Source organism: Micropterus dolomieu, linkage group LG20 (genome assembly GCF_021292245.1).
Source record: "Micropterus dolomieu isolate WLL.071019.BEF.003 ecotype Adirondacks linkage group LG20, ASM2129224v1, whole genome shotgun sequence".
NCBI classification, from domain to species: Eukaryota; Metazoa; Chordata; class Actinopteri; order Centrarchiformes; family Centrarchidae; genus Micropterus; species Micropterus dolomieu.
The window spans coordinates 14,926,945-14,939,017 of NC_060169.1; the positions used below are offsets into that span (position 1 = coordinate 14,926,945).

Sequence of the window (12,073 nt, forward strand, 5' to 3'; positions counted from 1 at the left end):
CTCAATTGGGTTTAAGTCAGGGCTCTGGCTGGGCCATTCAAGAACAGCCACGGAGTTGTTGTGAAGCCACTCCTTCGTTATTTTAGCGGTGTGCTTAGGGTCATTGTCTTGTTGGAAGGTAAACCTTCGGCCCAGTCTGAGGTCCAGAGCACTCTGGAAAAGGTTTTCGTCCAGGATATCCCTGTACTTGGCCGCATTCATCTTTCCCTCGATTGCAACCAGTCGTCCTGTCCCTGCAGCTGAAAAACACCCCCACAGCATGATGCTGCCACCACCATGCTTCACTGTTGAGACTGTATTGGACAGGTGATGAGCAGTGCCTGGTTTTCTCCACACATACCGCTTAGAATTAAGGCCAAAAAGTTCTATCTTGGTCTCATCAGACCAGAGGATCTTATTTATCACCATCTTGGAGTCCTTCAGGTGTTTTTTAGCAAACTCCATGCTTCCGTCGGGCCACTCTGCCATAACGCCCCGACTGGTGGATTGCTGCAGTGATGGTTGACTTACTACAACTTTCTCCCATCTCATCTCTGGAGCTCAGCCACAGTGACCTTTGGGTTCTTCTTTACCTCTCTCACCAAGGCTCTTCTCCCCCGATAGCTCAGTTTGGCCGGACGGCCAGCTCTAGGAAGGGTTCTGGTCGTCCCAAAAGTCTTCCATTTGAGGATTATGGAGGCCACTGTGCTCTAAGGAACCTTAAGTGCAGCAGAAATTTTTTTGTAACCTTGGCCAAATCTGTGCCTTGCCACAATTCTGTCTCTGAGCTCTTCAGGCAGTTCCTTTGACCTCATGATTCTCATTTGCTCTGACATGCCCACATAGTTCGCCAAATATTTTTTGACAAATAGTTTAATTTTGTGCTCAAAGTTGCAAAAGTTGCTTAGTTGTTAAAATGGGGTGGTATGTACGTATGACTATAGTAATTCCATAAGTCATACGTCATTCTCCAAGCTTGAGCAGGCGCACTGTCATGCCTCGTTAAAAAACTGTCACGCCGTCACTCCTTGTTAAGGCATCAAACAGATAAACATCGTTGTGAGCTAGCTAACCAATTTATCATGTCATTTACTTAGAACTTACAGTAGGTATGTCTCTCTGTGTCTGATTCTTGGTTTGTCTTTCTAGTTTAGTTAGCTAAGTTAACTAAGTTGTAGTTAGCCAGGTGTAGTTAGCTAGCATAGTTATTGCAGAAAGTTAGCTAACAGAGGGTCTTCACTGGTTTAGTGTGCTGTTCATTTTCATTATGGCATCTGTGTGTGGCAGTATGCCCGCATGCCCACTGGTAAGTATACTTTAAAAGGCGTGCATGCATGGCGCGGGTGCACGGGGTTCAGCATTGTATTCCCCAACCTGGTTCATTGTCCATTTTAAAATTGGAAAGCGTTTTTGTTGTTCTTTAATGTGCATTATTGGTTTTTGCAGTTCATAAAGTGTAATTTTTATTACTTGTAGCGTGTGGCGGCTAGGATGAGGCCTTAGTTGGTGCGCGCTCGTCTCCAGTGCATGTGTGTGCATTCATTCTCAACTGCGGTGTGTATTTCTCTTTCTCCTTTCTCTTTCTTGCTACATATGACTGGGACATTCCTTACATTATATTGTTTTCCAATTTATAGGCATTGACGTTGAACTTTTCCTCGCGGGTTTCCCCTTCTTTGATGGTCCTTACAAGTCTGACGGCCTTCTTTCTTCTCGTAATCCACCAAAGTAACTTCACGTCTCAGCCCATCATCCGGGCGGGATGCATAAACTGAGAATAGACTAACGGGTAGGACTGATTGTACCCATACTGGAACAGTTTTGCTGCTGCTGTTATTGGAACTGATATAGTCCACAGGTATTGGTTCTGTTAATACCTCATGTGGTTTTATCTGAATGGATGAGTGTGTGTGTGAGGCCTATGTTTTATGCATTTAAAATAGATGAAGTATATTTTGGCAAACTGAAAATTATAAATAAAGCTTTATATTTGTGGATGCATGTCTCTGTTCATTCAGTTCTAGGACCTGTTACACTGTCCTGTAGGATAGTGTTGGCGTAGTTGTTCTTGCTTATTTGGTTCCCTAATAAAGGTATTTTTAGTTCTTTGCAGTTGTAGGGACCTAATTCTAGTTTTGTTTCTATATAACCCCACCCTCGAGTCGCTACAAACTTGCCGTTGTCGGCAGGATTACTGATGAACAGAGACATAGAATGTCACTGGTATGAAAGTAAATTAACACTGTTATAGGTATTAGGTTATAAGTAGGTTATAAGTATAGTGCTGCATCCAGATCGCCTTGATGTGGTGTTCCTAATTTTGTGGTCGCATAATTAAAGGTGCTTCATGCATTTTTGAAAAAAATGCGTTTTTTTTGCTTGCAGTGTCATTTGAATTTGCATGCCTTGTTTGCAATGTTGTTTATTTGCAGTGTTATTTGAATTTGCATGCTTCTGAACAGTGTTATTGGGAACAATACTGCAGCAGCATTTCTTGGTCCATTGTTTTTGAACCTCCCCCTTTTGGGCCGAAATGGAGGACCAGCTCCGAGAACTACAAGAGCAGGTGGCTAAATTGAAAGCAGATAATGAACGGTTACAACGGGAGCGTTCTAATTCCGTTTCAGATGCTGGTGCCGGCCCTCTACTGCTTCTGATCATACTACTGTTCCCCTAGCGCGTAGTAACGGAGCGGTTGGTCTTTGTCCCCCGGGACCGCAAGTGTCCCATGTTCCGGGGTAGAGTAGGTATAAATCTGGGTGAGTGGTTAGAGGAGGCGGAAGCCTGTATGAGAGCTACACATCTTTCCCAAGCCGATCGGGCATTTTTCCTGTTTGACCATCTTGAAGGGGAGGCACGCGAAGACATTAAGTACTGTTCCGCAGCTGAACGGTGTGATCCCACAAAAATTATTGGTATTCTAGAGGAGTTGTATGGGTGCTCCGAGTCATATGTAGCACTGCAAGAAGCCTTCTTTTCCCAGGCAACAAGAAGGAGAGACGTTTTTGGAGTATTCCCTCGCCTTACTGTCACTAATGGAAAAAGTGAAACAGCGCGCTCCTGACCACATGGTCAATTTTGAAGTATTATTGCGAGACCAATTCATTGAACATGTGGTAGATGGTTCACTCCGCCGCGCACTTCAGCAATACGTGCGGCTTAATCCGGGGGCCGCATTGCTCGACGTCAGAGGCGAGGCTATCAGGTGGGAGCGTGAGGGGCTGCCAGTGGGTATGCGTGGCAGAAGCCACTCTGTCCCTTCAGTTTTCGGGACCCAGTATGTGGTGCAGGGTGGCCACCAGCAGTCGGGATGCAGTTCACCGTCCTCAGAGGTGAGTGAGGTGAAGGAGCTATTGCGGTGCCAGCAGGAGCAACTGGACCGTCTCACGCAGAGTATTGCTCAGTTACGATCTTCTCATCGACGTGGATGTTCTCCTCGCCCTGGTCCCCTTATCTGCAGGTGCTGCCAGCAGCCTGGCCATTTTGCTCAGGACTGCGATGGGCCTCGTATTCAGTCTCGTCCTCGTTCTTCCAACTCAGGTCATGCGCAGCCCCATCGATTGCCGGAAAACTAGAGCCCACCGTGCTGCAGAGCCACAGCTCAGGTGGGGCATCCACTGGCTCAGAAGATATTTCAGGTTCTTCGGCTGATGCTTCCAAACTTATCGCGTCCTGTCTCCAGTTCGAGGTAGACATGGCTGGTGTTGAGGTGCCATGCTTCAGAGAGTACTTTGAGTCGAGCAGGGAGGAGCGTCTTAAGGCTTGTCGCTGGTTACGCCTCAATGCAGCCAATGGCCTAGCTATTCCTTATATCGGCTACTTGGAGCTTGACATTAATCTTTGTGGGAAGTCTATGCCCCATTGTGGGGTTCTAGTTGTTAAGGATCCGCCATGCGTGTCCGCTTTCCCTGGCATCCTAGGGATGAACGTGATCAGGAGGTGCTACCAGGAACATTTTGGGCAATATGGGCCGGCGTTGTTCAACACCGCTCCTGTGGTAGACTCTCCTTCATCCTTGGTCTACGCACTCCAGAAGTGTCATCTGGCTTCCCAACAGCCACTTCCAACACAACCAGACAAGGCCCGGTTGCAGGGAAAGCGGGCCTGCCACATCCCCGCTGGCACGTTGAAGATTGTGCCTGCTACGTGCGCTGAGCAGTACTCTGGCACCACAGTGCTCTTTGAACCTTTGCAGTCTGGCCTGCCTGCTGGCTTGCTCGCTTCCCCTGCTTTGGTACAAGTAGTCAGGGGAACTGCTTATGTTCCAATTGTCAACGTTGGCGACCACGATGTACTGCTCTACCCCCGTACCCATTTGGGTACCCTGGACAGCGGCAATGTGGTGAGTCTCCCAGCTGGAGTAACAGAGGATTCGTCAATGGCTGCGAGCGTCTCCTCCCAAATTGCTGCCTCCGCTCCGGACCCCGTTGCAGCAGTTGACCTATCCCCTCTGTTCACAGAGGATCAGGATAGGGTGCGGGCGTTACTTGGAAAGTACACCGCCGTATTTGCTGCACATGATCAGGATTTAGGGTGTACTAACCTGATCACTCACAACATCCCCCTCTTGGATGATGTCCCGGTCCGGCAGCGATACTGCCGTATCCCCCCGTCGGAGTACGAGCTGGTGAAAGAGCATATCAACAAGCTCTTGGAGGCACAGGTCATACGGGAGAGCTCCAGCCCATATGCATCACCCATTGTCTTGGTCCGAAAGAAGGACGGTAGTCTCCGGATCTGTGTTGACTACCATCAGTTAAACATCAAGACCCGGAAGGATGCTTTTCCACTCCCCGCATCGAAGAGTCACTCGATGCGTTGGCAGGTGCCCGCTGGTTCTCTACCATGGATTTGGCCAGCGGGTATAACTAGGTCCCTGTCAAGGAGGGCGACAGGCACAAAACGGCATTTTGTACAGCTTTTGGCCTGTTCGAGTGGAATCGCATGCCTTTTGGGCTCTGCAATGCGCCTAGCACTTTTCAACGCCTGATGCAACGCATCTTCGGTGACCAACAGTGCCAGTCTCTCCTCCTGTACCTGGATGATATCGTCATCTTTTCGTCAACGGTACAGCAGCATCTGGAGAGACTGCTAGGTCGGTTGCAGAAAGAGGGGCTCAAGGCAAAACTGAGCAAGTGTCACTTCTTTCAAAGGAAAGTGCACTATTTGGGTCATGTCATATCTGACCAGGGGGTGGCAACTGACCCCGGCAAAATTGAGGTAGTAGCTAACTAGCCTACGCCATCGACCGCTACCGAACTGCGATCCTTTTTAGGTTTCGCAAGCTACTACCGACGTTTTGTCGAGGGATTTGCCAAGCTGGCTGCTCCCCTACACCACAGACCGGCGGAGCTTACTGGGAAGCGGTCAAGGAAGAAGGGTGCCCAGAGTACAACTGGGGCCTGGACGGAGGAGTGTCAGCGGAGCTTCGAGGCCCTTAAGGCGAAGCTCACAGCTGCACCCATGTGCATGCGGTGTTGGAGGACAGATGACAGAAAACGCGTCGCAGTTTCACCTGCCACCGTCTTATATACAGTCTGCAACATGCATTTTATTGACGGCCGTTTTACCAATGCATCGGCGGAGGCACCCCCCCTCCCACCCCTTCGGTAAAGTAAGCGCACCATAAAACGTAGTGGGAGTTATCGTGTGCAGTACGTGACAGGACCATCGACTGTATGATTGATAACAGCTGATACGCGCACATTAGTTTCTATCATGGGTAAGTAATGGCTGCTCCTGCCAGACAGTAAAGTGTACTAAACTTTACAGTGTAGTGATGTTAACACAGCATATCGTTAGTGAACACTCCAGCCGGTCAGTTTTTGGTTGTCATGGTAATTGATTACGTATGACTATTAACCACACCCCCATTCTCTGTTTAAGAAAGAACGTTCACCAAAAACGGCAGTTAAAACTGGCTGGAGGGGGGTTTTAATTTGGAAAAAAACAGTAGACAGCGTTAACCCTACCATTGAGCGGACCGTCAAAGATGTACAGAAAAGATGCCAAAAAAATTAATATTTAAGAGGAAATATCCTAAAATGGGAGGAGGCAGGACTCAGTACTTCAGCTAATCCATATGTCAGACTCAGGACAGCTTCCTTGGGTAAACTAAACCGACCAATTAAGTTCTCATTGTTGAATATTTCTAGTAGGTTACTGCAGTCCCTAAAAACGTCCCCTTCTCATAGCTCTCACAGGTGCCATTAGAAGAGCATCGTAACTCTGATTGACCGAGTGGCAGAAAGTGACGGTGAATGCAAGCGGAGGAAAATATTCATATATTCTGCCAGTATATGTATGTGTCAGTTACAGTGTGTTAGCTTCTCAAGACCAAGAAAATTATGTTGTTTCCCCTGCTGCTAGAAAACAGACTGCCCAGCTGAGCAGGAAAGCTTGTAGGCTAACTTAAGTCTTTTTGCAGCTATGTAACTTAACATTAGCTAAATTTATAGAAAGTAACTGGTAACTGTATTTTATCACTACCTACTTGACCAGTGTTGAGAACATCAGGTGTAGCGAACAGCTCTGCACTGTAGCCTCCAGACAGGTACATCCTAATTTATTTTTCAGTTGAGTCTGAAAAAGTGGTTGTTAGGAAAAGAAAGGATGGTGGTGACGGGAGGATCTGAGGTTAGTAAAGCAAATAAGTGATTCGAACTAGTCCTAAGCTAATGAGGAGATGTTTCTTTTTGGATTTTAATGTGCAAATAAAATGCACCTCAGAAGGGACGTGGTTTCTAAGGTTACGTTCAGACTGCAGGCCAATGTGACCCAAATCCAATTTATTTTGCCCATATGTGACTCAGATCTGATATTTTTACGACAGCATGAACAGGCCAAGTCACACAGACTCTGATCTTTTCCAGTTCGGAATTGGGCCACTTCATCTGTGGTCCAAATCCGATACAGATCGGATCTTTTTAAATGCGACCTGAGTCTGGACACTCAGGTCAAAATCAATGCGACTTTGACGTCACTCTAGAGCAGCTGTTGTCACAGTCCTGCTGTAGACGGAGCCGCAGTGAACGAAAAAGCTCCACAAAAAGCCATTATTAAACATGTGGCTCTCTTCCTTCTCTACCTTGCTATCATCTGCTCACAAATTCCCTTTCTTACACCTGAAATCCACCGGACCAGAGCTCTCTTCTGAGTTACGTGCATGCTACCTGTCTGAGCGGACACAGTGGGGAGAGAGAGAGAGGGAGGGTGGGAGTTGCGTAGTACAGCATGAAACAGTACAGTAATGAAACAAACAGAAAGTTGTGAGCATTTGTCATAATTCGGGAGAAATGTGACCCGTGAGAGGACAATGAAAAACGGCAGTCTCCCACGAGCTAACAGGAACTAACTTCTGTTGCTCCTTGTTTCCTACTGTAGCCTGCAAGGTAGCCTAATGTTGCCCATTTATATTGTATTAATGTCTACAGATAAATGTCAAAATCTGTAAAATGAAGACACAAAAGGCAAACATGAACAATCGTATCTATAATGATTCTGAGGTTATATTAACAGGGTATTAGGGGGTGATGCCCAAAACATGCCGTACCATAAATGTAAAATTACTGTGGATAGCATCATAACCAACCAAATTACTTTCCCCAAATCTAATAGTTGTAGTCCCTTCCCAGTAGACTGATCTTTGGGTGTTGTTTATTTATTATCTGCTCTAGCTTTTCCAACTATTTGGTCAGAGATATGGTGAAAATAATATCCCATTATGATGTGAAATTACACATTTTTCATTCTTGGGGAGGACCGCCAAATCCCCCCACTCCCCTGACTACCACAACAACCATCAAAACATTCATCTAAAGCTCACATAAAACTACGGGAAAACACTGCAATTTTAAGCTATTCTGACATGCAGCGTGTTGGGGTTTTATATTCAGATATTAAAAAAAAATTCGCTTCACCTCCGCTGCTACATCTCCATCCTAGGGGAAACACTGCAGGGTAAGCTGAGCCAGTTTACAGCTGGAGCTGTAAAGACTGAGGACGGAGACACATCCGCTGTTCAACAGGTACCCAAAGACCGTCCTCACCTCTGTCCTATCTGTCCTCACCTCTCCGCCCTCACCTGTCTCAGTCCGTCCTCACTTGTCTCAATCCTCACCTGTCTGTCCGTCTGTTCTGTCCTCACCTGTCTGTCTGTTCTGTTCTCAGGATCTGTTCCAGGGTGAACTGTGAAGACTGAGGAGGAGTTAAACAGGTACCCAGAGACAGTCCTCACCTGTCAGTCCTCACCTCTGTCCTATCTGTCCTCATCCATTTGTCTTCACCTCTGTCCTCATCCGTCTGTCCACACCGCTGTCCTGTCTGTCCTCACCTGTCCCAGTCTGTCCTCACCTCTGTCTCTTGCGGGGCTGGTTGTTGTTGATCAGCTGGGCCTTGATGTGTTCTCCCAGCATGTTGTCGTGATTGGACGCCCAGTGTCTCAGGATGCTGGTGGTGAACTGGTCCTCGGGGTGACAGGGACGACTCAGGACCATCATCACCTTCTCCTCACTAGGCCTGGGACACACAGACAGAGATGTTAACGGGAACCCAGGAGTCCCTAAGACGAGTGTCCAGCAGCAGCAGCAGACAGGACAAGGCCTCCAGGTGTTCTAGGAACACAAAGACAAAGGAGTCAGAGTACTCCTCAGCCTGGAGGACAGGGACCCTTTCCTGGACACCACTCACCTTTATATTTAAGTTGCTGCAGGATGGGGATGATGATCTCCAGGGGGATGCTGTGAGCCAGGAACAGCTGCCAGGTGCTGTACTGCTCGAAGGTCTCCCAGTCTAGAGACTCAACTGTGGACACATGAAGAAGATGTGAGGACAGGTGGACACAGGTGGAAGACATCAGGACAGGTGTTCTCAGAGTGTCTCACTGAGGATGTTGAGCACAGAGTCCTTCCTGAACATTACCAGGTTCCCCATCATCTTGGGACACATCAGCTCCTGCAACACAGAGACCTGCTTACTGAACACAACCTGCATCAGAATCAGCCTAAAGGTTCTGCAAAGGTGAGTCCTGATCAGCCATTACCTGTGTGGAGTCGATGACAGCTACGATCATGTTGAGCAGCTAAACGCTCTGCATCGTCTCATCTGGGAACTGAACCAAGATAGAAACATTTAGATCTGGATCTGTGTGTGTCAGTGTAGATGGAGGGGGTGAGGTAGCAGAGGAGCCAGATGTCGTCCTCCTGACATTCCACACACTTAGCACTAGAAATGTAGATGGTTAATTTTTATTGATATTTATACCCTTATTGAGACTGCTTAACGATCCAAGTCTTTAACCGTATCACTATCGATACTTTAGTATTATTTGGTAAGACCAGACCCAGCGGGCATGAGGTAGGCCTGCACGGTATAAGGAAAATATTCAATGTGCAATAATATTGTTGTATACTGAGATAACATGACTTGCAATAAACATATATTGAAGTGTGCATATTAACTGCCTGGTTGTTTAAAATTTATTTATAGAATTAGAATTTAATATTTTAAATAGAGCAGTAACATTAATGTTTACATCATAATAATGAGTGACGTTTAGAAAGAAAAAAAACTGTATCATTCCTCCTCCCCTGTGCTGTTATTCACTGCCTGCAGGTATATGTACATTACCTGGTAGAAGGAGGGGTGGCTGGTTTGTCTCAGCCAGCAGCTGAGTTTACAACAATGTGCCAAAGTTTAAGGCTGCAGACAGACAGCTTTCTATTTTGCTTGTTTTTAACATTTGGGTAATTGCCAAGTTAACATTAGCTGTGCTAGTAAATAACACAGCCTACAGCATGACAGAGATTATTTACCTTACAGACAGGTAAATTGATAAAGTATTGTCTTTTTACTCGGGAAGGTAGTAGACTTAACAAGTGTAGGTGTCGACAACTCGAGTAGAACTTAACTTCACCGTCTCCCGTCTCTCACCGTCTCTGCTGGCCGCTGTGTGTGTGTGTGTGTGTGTGTGTGTGTGTAGGAGCCGACAGAGAGCAGCAGAGGCTGCAGCCTGATGATACACAGTCCGGGGCCCGTTTAATACCCAGTTTCGGTGCCATCATTAGAAACATTAGCTTTCTTATCCATCATGTCTCAAGATAAATCAGATTAGACGCTCGAGACATAACGTTACATTATAGGACCAACAAGTCTCGATAGCAGTATTGATAAGCTTGGACCTTATTGATTTTTGGGTTTTGAGAAATTTTGGAGCCTTAGCACTATCCAAACTGATTAGCATGTTAGCCGTTAGTTAGCTCACCAGTAGTAGTCGTCACCGAGATTCTGGTCGGGCCGACACACAACGCACACAGCAACAGAACAACGTGTAGCGTTTTTACAAGAGCAGCTAACACTGAGAGCTTCAGTTTACACGCTGTTAGCAAGTCAGAGACAAACCAAAGCTAAAAGTTAACTCACCCTCCGTTCACTGTAAGGTTATTTTATTCAATCAAGTTTCCCTCAGCAATCTCATAAAAACTAAAATACGACCGGACTTCAGAGTGACTGAAAAATCTCTGCAGCGTGTCTTCCGCTGTGTTGTCATTGACCCATAGACTGTATATAAGAAAGCATTGACCCAAACAAACCGACATTGCATTCTGCGCATGTGCGCCTGCTTCTGGGAGACGCTGGACAGTGTTTGCCGTGAGATTATAAAAGTGTGGTTAACCGTACCTGGTTATCATGGTAATTAAAATTAAAAATAATAACCGTCTGGAATTTTACCCAGGTTTACCGTTAAACCGGTAATCGTTTCATCCCTAGTTGGAAAGCATTAATCTGCATACATTTATGTGTTTGCAGGTGTTTGCTGAGTTCATCGCTTTACAAATGTTGAACCTATGCAACCAATTCTACTGCGAACTTGAGAGATACACACCACAATTGATTGCCCTGTACAGGCAATTCAATTCAATTCAATTCAATTTTATTTATATAGCGCCAAATCACAACAACAGTTATCTCACAGCGCTTTTCATAAAAGAGCAGGTCTAGACCGTACTCTGTGATGCTATTTACAGAAGCCCAACAGTTCCCACCAAGAGCAAGCACTAGGCGACAGAGGCAAGGAAAAACTTCCTTTTAAGAGGCAGAAACCTCGAGCAGAACCATGGCTCAGGGCGGGCGGCCATCTGCCACGACCGGTTGGGGTGAAGGAGAGAGAGAGAGAGAGGGCAGGAGAGGAATAGAGAGAAAAAGAGAGGGATGGAAGAAGAGAGAGAGGGGAGGGAGGCAGCCTACATAATATACACACACAGAGGTACAGACTGTAAAGGTGATGTTGCTATAGACTAAATGAAAAATGGTCCATATATTTATAGTAGTGTTAATGGTAACAGTCGTAATGTTAATGATTATAATAACAATAATAACAATAGGACTAGTAACAATAGTCGTTGCAGCAGAGGGTGTCGAGCAGGAACACGGGGGCAGCAGGTGACCCGCAGCCACAGATCCAGACTCCACAGCTCCAGAGCCAGAAGAGAGGAGAGGGACGAGAAAGCACAAGACTACCAGAAAGGGGAGAAGTTGTGTTAGTAACATACAATAATGGGATGAGGTTGCATACAGAGGGAGAAAAGTAGAGGAGAGAGGAGCTCAGTGCATCATAGGAAATCCCCCGGCAGTCTAGGCCTATAGCAGCATAACTAAGGGATGGTTCAGGACTCACCTGAGCCAGCCCTAACTATAAGCTTTATCAAAGAGGAAAGTCTTAAGCCTACTCTTAAATGTGGAGATGGTGTCTGCCTCCTGAACCCAAACTGGAACCTGGTTCCACAGGAGAGGAGCTTGATAGCTGAACGCTCTGGCTCCTAGTCTACTTTTGGAGACTCTAGGAACCACAAGTAACCCTGCATTCTGGGAGCGCAGTGCTCTGGTGGGGTAGTAAGGTACTATGAGTTCTTTAAGATAAGATGGTGCCTGACCATTAAGAGCTTTGTAGTTAAGAAGAATGATTTTAAATTCTGTTCTGGATTTTACTGGAAGCCAATGCAAAGAAGCTAAAACAGGAGAAATGTGATCTCTTTTCCTGGTTCCTGTCAGAACACGTGCTGCAGCATTCTGGATCAGCTGAAGAGTCTTAACGAAC

The 12,073-nt window shown here is 46.4% G+C and overlaps 1 pseudogene; it reads right to left on the reverse strand.

The window, feature by feature from the left end:
• Nucleotides 1-10,667, reverse strand: part of LOC123959300 — a 12,303-nt pseudogene extending 1,636 nt beyond the window's left edge.
• Nucleotides 10,668-12,073: the final 1,406 nt, after the last annotated feature.